The sequence below is a fragment of the Taudactylus pleione genome, unplaced genomic scaffold (assembly GCF_031769625.1).
Source record: "Taudactylus pleione unplaced genomic scaffold, aTauple2 ptg000740l, whole genome shotgun sequence".
NCBI classification, from domain to species: domain Eukaryota; kingdom Metazoa; phylum Chordata; class Amphibia; order Anura; family Myobatrachidae; genus Taudactylus; species Taudactylus pleione.
The window spans coordinates 1282459-1289303 of NW_028285142.1; positions in this window are offsets into that span (position 1 = coordinate 1282459).

A 6845-nucleotide genomic window follows, 5' to 3' on the forward strand; every position below is an offset into this window, starting at 1 on the left:
CCTTACACCTATGGTAGTTACACCCATGTGACAAAGAAGATGGGTCCCTCAGCTCTGAGCCCTAAAGCAGCTGTACCCTTACACCTATGGTAGTTACACCCATGTAACAAGGAAGATGGGCCCCTCAGGTCTGGGTCCTATAGCAGCTGCACCCCCTGCACCTATGGTTGTTACACCCATGTGACAAAGAAGATGGCTCCTCAGCTCTGGGCCCTATAGTAGTTGCCCCCTTACACCTATGGTAGTTACACCAATGTGACAAGGAAGATGGGCCCCTCAGCTCTGGGCCCTATAGCAGCTGCACCCCTTAAACCTATGGTAGTTACACCCATGTGACAAGGAAGATGGCCCCTCAGGTCTGGGTCCTATAGCAGCTGCACCCCCTGCACCTATGGTAGTTACACCCATGTGACAAAGAAGATGGCTCCTCAGCTCTGGGCCCTATAGTAGTTGCCCCCTTACACCTATGGTAGTTACACCCATGTGACAAGGAAGATGGGCCCCTCAGCTCTGGGCCCTATAGCAGCTGCCCCCCTTACACCTATGGTAGTTACACCCATGTGACAAAGAAGATGGGCCCCTCAGCTCTGAGCCCTAAAGCAGCTGCACCCTTACATCTATGGTAGTTACACCCATGTAACAAGGAAGATGGGCCCCCCTCACCTCTGGGCCCTAAAGCAGCTGCACCCCTTACACCTATGGTAGTTACACCCATGTGACAAGGAAGATGGCCCCTCAGGTCTGGGTCCTATAGCAGCTGTAACCCTTACACCTATGGTAGTTACACCCATGTGACAGGGAAGATGCCCCCCTCAGCTCTGGGCCCCATAGCAGCTGCACCCCTTACACCTATGGTAGTTACACCCATGTGACAAGGAAGATGGTCCCCTCAGCTCTGGACCCCATAGCAGCTGCACCCCTTACACCTATGGTAGTTACACCCATGTGACAAGGAAGATGCCCCCCTCAGCTCTGAGCCCTATAGTAGCTGCCCCCCTTACACCTATGGTAGTTACACCCATGTAACAAGGAAGATGGCCCCTCAGCTGTGGGCCCTATAGCAGCTGCACCCCTTACACCTATGGTAGTTACACCCATGTGACAAGGAAGATGGTCCCCTCAGCTCTGGACCCCATAGCAGCTGCCCCCCTTACACCTATGGTAGTTACACCCATGTGACAAGGAAGATGGGCCCCTCAGCTCTGTGCCCTATAGCAGCTGCCCCCTTACACCTATGGTAGTTACACCCATGTGACAGGGAAGATGCCCCCCTCAGCTCTGGACCCCATAGCAGCTGCACCCCTTACACCTATGGTAGTTACACCCATGTGACAAGGAAGATGCCCCCCTCAGCTCTGAGCCCTATAGTAGCTGCCCCCCTTACACCTATGGTAGTTACACCCATGTAACAAGGAAGATGGCCCCTCAGCTGTGGGCCCTATAGCAGCTGCACCCCTTACACCTATGGTAATTACACCCATATGACACGGAAGATGGCCCCTCAGCTCTGGGCCCTATAGCAGCTGCCCCCCTTACACCTATGGTAGTTACACCCATGTGACAAGGAAGATGCCCCCCTCAGCTCTGAGCCCTATAGTAGCTGCCCCCCTTACACCTATGGTAGTTACACCCATGTAACAAGGAAGATGGCCCCTCAGCTGTGGGCCCTATAGCAGCTGCACCCCTTACACCTATGGTAATTACACCCACATGACACGGAAGATGGCCCCTCAGCTCTGGGCCCTATAGCAGCTGCACCCCTTACACCTATGGTAGTTACACCCATGTAACAAGGAAGATGGCCCCTCAGCTCTGGGCCCTATAGCAGCTGCACCCCTTACACCTATGGTAATTACACCCATATGACACGGAAGATGGCCCCTCAGCTCTGGGCCCTATAGCAGCTGCACCCCTTACACCTATGGTAGTTACACCCATGTGACAAGGAAGATGGCCCCTCAGCTCTGAGCCCTATAGCAGCTGCCCCCTTACACCTATGGTAGTTACACCCATGTGACAAGGAAGATGGCCCCTCAGGTCTGGGTCCTATAGCAGCTGCACCCCTTACACCTATGGTAGTTACACCCATGTGACAAGGAAGATGGCCCCTCAGCTCTGAGCCCTATAGCAGCTGCCTCCTTACAACTATGGTAGTTACACCCATGTGACAAGGAAGATGCCTCCCTCAGCTCTGGGCCCTATAGCAGCTGCCCCCCTTACACCTATGGTAGTTACACCCATGTGACAAGGAAGATGGCCCCCTCAGCTCTGGGCCCTATAGCAGCTGCACCCCTTACACCTATGGTAGTTACACACATGTAACAAGAAGATGGCCCCTCAGCTCTGGGCCCTATAGCAGCTGCACCCCTTACACCTATGGTAGTTACACCCATGTAACAAGGAAGATGGCCCCTCAGCTCTGAGCCCTATAGCAGCTGCACCCCTTACACCTATGGTAGTTACACCCATGTAACAAGGAAGATGGCCCCTCAGCTCTGGGCCCTATAGCAGCTGCACCCCTTACACCTATGGTAATTACACCCATATGACACGGAAGATGGCCCCTCAGCTCTGGGCCCTATAGCAGCTGCACCCCTTACACCTATGGTAGTTACACCCATGTGATAAGGAAGATGGCCCCTCAGCTCTGGGCCCTATAGCAGTTGCACCCCTTACACCTATGGTAGTTACACCCATGTGACAAGGAAGATGGGCCCCTCAGCTCTGAGCCCTATAGCAGCTGCCCCCTTACACCTATGGTAGTTACACCCATGTAACAAGGAAGATGGCCCCTCAGCTCTGGGCCCTATAGCAGCTGCACCCCTTACACCTATGGTAATTACACCCATATGACACGGAAGATGGCCCCTCAGCTCTGGGCCCTATAGCAGCTGCACCCCTTACACCTATGGTAGTTACACCCATGTGACAAGGAAGATGGGCCCCTCAGCTCTGAGCCCTATAGCAGCTGTAACCCTTACACCTATGGTAGTTACACCCATGTGACAAAGAAGATGGGTCCCTCAGCTCTGGGCCCTATAGTAGCTGCCCCCTTACACCTATGGTAGTTACACCCATGTGACAAGGAAGATGGCCCCTCAGCTCTGGGCCCTATAGCAGCTGCACCCCTTACACCTATGGTAGTTACACCCATGTGACAAGGAAGATGGCCCCTCAGGTCTGGGTCCTATAGCAGCTGCACCCCCTGCACCTATGGTAGTTACACCCATGTGACAAGGAAGATGGCTCCTCAGCTCTGGGCCCTATAGTTGCTGCCCCCTTACACATATGGTAGTTACACCCATGTGACAAGGAAGATGGGCCCCTCAGCTCTGTGCCCTATAGCAGCTGTAACCCTTACACATATGGTAGTTACACCCATGTGACAAGGAAGATGGCCCCCTCAGCTCTGGGCCCTATAGCAGCTGCCCCCCTTACACCTATGGTAGTTACACCCATGTGACAAGGAAGATGGCCCCTCAGCTCTGGGCCCTATAGCAGCTGCACCCCTTACACCTATGGTAGTTACACCCATGTGACAAGGATGATGGGCCCACAGCTCTGGGCCCTATAGCAGCTGCACCCCTTACACCTATGGTAGTTACACCCATGTGTCAAGGAAGATGGCCCCTCAGGTCTGGGTCCAATAGCAGCTGCACCCCCTGCACCTATGGTAGTTACACCCATGTGACAAGGAAGATGGCTCCTCAGCTCTGGGCCCTATAGTAGCTGCCCCCTTACACATATGGTAGTTACACCCATGTGACAAGGAAGATGGGCCCCTCAGCTCTGTGCCCTATAGCAGCTGTAACCCTTACACATATGGTAGTTACACCCATGTGACAAGGAAGATGGCCCCCTCAGCTCTGGGCCCTATAGCAGCTGCCCCCCTTACACCTATGGTAGTTACACCCATGTGACAAGGAAGATGGCCCCTCAGCTCTGGGCCCTATAGCAGCTGCACCCCTTACACCTATGGTAGTTACACCCATGTGACAAGGAAGATGGGCCCTCAGCTCTGGGCCCAATAGCAGCTGCACCCCTTACACCTATGGTAGTTACACCCATGTGATAAAGAAGATGGGCCCTCAGCTCTGGGCCCTATAGCAGCTGCACCCCTTACACCTATGGTAGTTACACCCATGTGACAAGGAAGATGGGCCCCTCAGCTCTGGGTACTATAGCAGCTGCCCCCTTACACCTATGGTAGTTACTCCCATGTGACAAGGAAGATTGGCCCCTCAGCTCTGGGCCCTATAGCAGCTGCACCCCTAGCACCTATGGTAGTTACACCCATGTGACAAGGAAGATGGGCCCCTCAGCTCTGGGCCCTATAGCAGCTGCACCCCTCGTACCTATGATAGTTACACCCATGTGACAAGGAAGATGGCTCCTCAGCTCTGGGCCCTATAGTAGCTGCCCCCTTACACATATGGTAGTTACACCCATGTGACAAGGAAGATGGGCCCCTCAGCTCTGTGCCCTTTAGCAGCTGTAACCCTTACACATATGGTAGTTACACCTATGTGACAAGGAAGATGGCCCCCTCAGCTCTGGGCCCTATAGCAGCTGCCCCCCTTACACCTATGGTAGTTACACCCATGTGACAAGGAAGATGGCTCCTCAGCTCTGGGCCCTATAACAGCTGCACCCCTTACACCTATGGTAGTTACACCCATGTGACAATGAAGATGGGCCCCTCAGCTCTGGGCCCTATAGCAGCTGCACCCCTTACACCTATGGTAGTTACACCCATGTGATATGGAAGATGGGCCCTCAGCTCTGGGCCCTATAGCAGCTGCAACCCTTACACCTATGGTAGTTACACCCATGTGACAAGGATGATGGGCCTCCAGCTCTGGGCCCTATAGCAGCTGCACCCCTTACACCTATGGTAGTTAGACCCATGTGACAAGGAAGATGGCCCCCTCAGCTCTGGGTACTATAGCAGCTGCCCTCTTACACCTATTGTAGTTTCTCCCATGTGACAAGGAAGATGGGCCCCTCAGCTCTGGGCCCTATAGCAGCTGCACCCCTTACACCTATGGTAGTTACACCCATGTGACAAGGAAGATGGGCCCCTCAGCTCGGCCCTATAGCAGCTGCACCCCTCGTACCTATGATAGTTACACCCATGTGACAAGGAAGATGGCTCCTCAGCTCTGGGCCCTATAGTAGCTGCCCCCTTACACATATGGTAGTTACACCCATGTGACAAGGAAGATGGGCCCCTCAGCTCTGTGCCCTATAGCAGCTGCACCCCCTGCACCTATGGTAGTTACACCCATGTGACAAGGAAGATGGGCCCCTCAGCTCTGGGCCCTATAGCAGCTGCCCCCCTTACACCTATGGCAGTTACACCCATGTGACAAGGAAGATGGCTCCTCAGCTCTGGGCCCTATAGCAGCTGCACCCCTTACACCTATGGCAGTTACACCCATGTGACAAGGAAGATGGCTCCTCAGCTCTGGGCCCTATAGCAGCTGCAACCCTTACATCTATGGTAGTTACACCCATGTGACAATGAAGATGGGCCTCCAGCTCTGGGCCCTATAGCAGCTGCACCCCTTACACCTATAGTAGTTACACCCATGTGACAAGGAAGATGGGCCCCTCAGCTCTGGGTACTATAGCAGCTTTCCTCTTACACCTATGGTAGTTTCTCCCATGTGACAAGGAAGATGGGCCCCTCAGCTCTGGGCCCTATAGCAGCTGCACCCCTAGCACCTATGGTAGTTACACCCATGTGACAAGGAAGATGGGCCCCTCAGCTCTGGGCCCTATAGCAGCTGCCCCTTTACACCTATGGTAGTTACACCCATGTGACAAGGAAGATGGGCCCCTCAGCTCTGGGCCCTATAGCAGCTGCACCCCTCGTACCTATGATAGTTACACCCATGTGACAAGGAAGATGGGCCCCTCAGCTCTGGGCCCTATAGCAGCTGCACCCCTAGTACCTATGGTAGTTACACCCATGTGACAAGGAAGATGGGCCCCTCAGCTCTGGCTCCCATAGCAGCTGCACCCCTTACACCTATGGTAGTTACACCCATGTGACAAGGAAGATGGGCCCCTCAGCTCTGGGTACTATAGCAGCTTTCCCCTTACACCTATGGTAGTTTCTCCCATGTGACAAGGAAGATGGGCCCCTCAGCTCTGGGCCCTATAGCAGCTGCACCCCTAGCACCTATGGTAGTTACACCCATGTGACAAGGAAGATGGGCCCCTCAGCTCTGGGCCCTATAGCAGCTGCCCCTTTACACCTATGGTAGTTACACCCATGTGACAAGGAAGATGGGCGCCTCAGCTCTGGGCCCCATAGCAGCTGCCCCCCTTACACCTATGGTAGTTACACCCATGTGACAAAGAAGATGGGTCCCTCAGCTCTGAGCCCTAAAGCAGCTGCACCCTTACATCTATGGTAGTTACACCCATGTGACAATGAAGATGGGCCTCCAGCTCTGGGCCCTATAGCAGCTGCACCCCTTACACCTATAGTAGTTACACCCATGTGACAAGGAAGATGGGCCCCTCAGCTCTGGGTACTATAGCAGCTTTCCTCTTACACCTATGGTAGTTTCTCCCATGTGACAAGGAAGATGGGCCCCTCAGCTCTGGGCCCTATAGCAGCTGCACCCCTAGCACCTATGGTAGTTACACCCATGTGACAAGGAAGATGGGCCCCTCAGCTCTGGGCCCTATAGCAGCTGCCCCTTTACACCTATGGTAGTTACACCCATGTGACAAGGAAGATGGGCCCCTCAGCTCTGGGCCCTATAGCAGCTGCACCCCTCGTACCTATGATAGTTACACCCATGTGACAAGGAAGATGGGCCCCTCAGCTC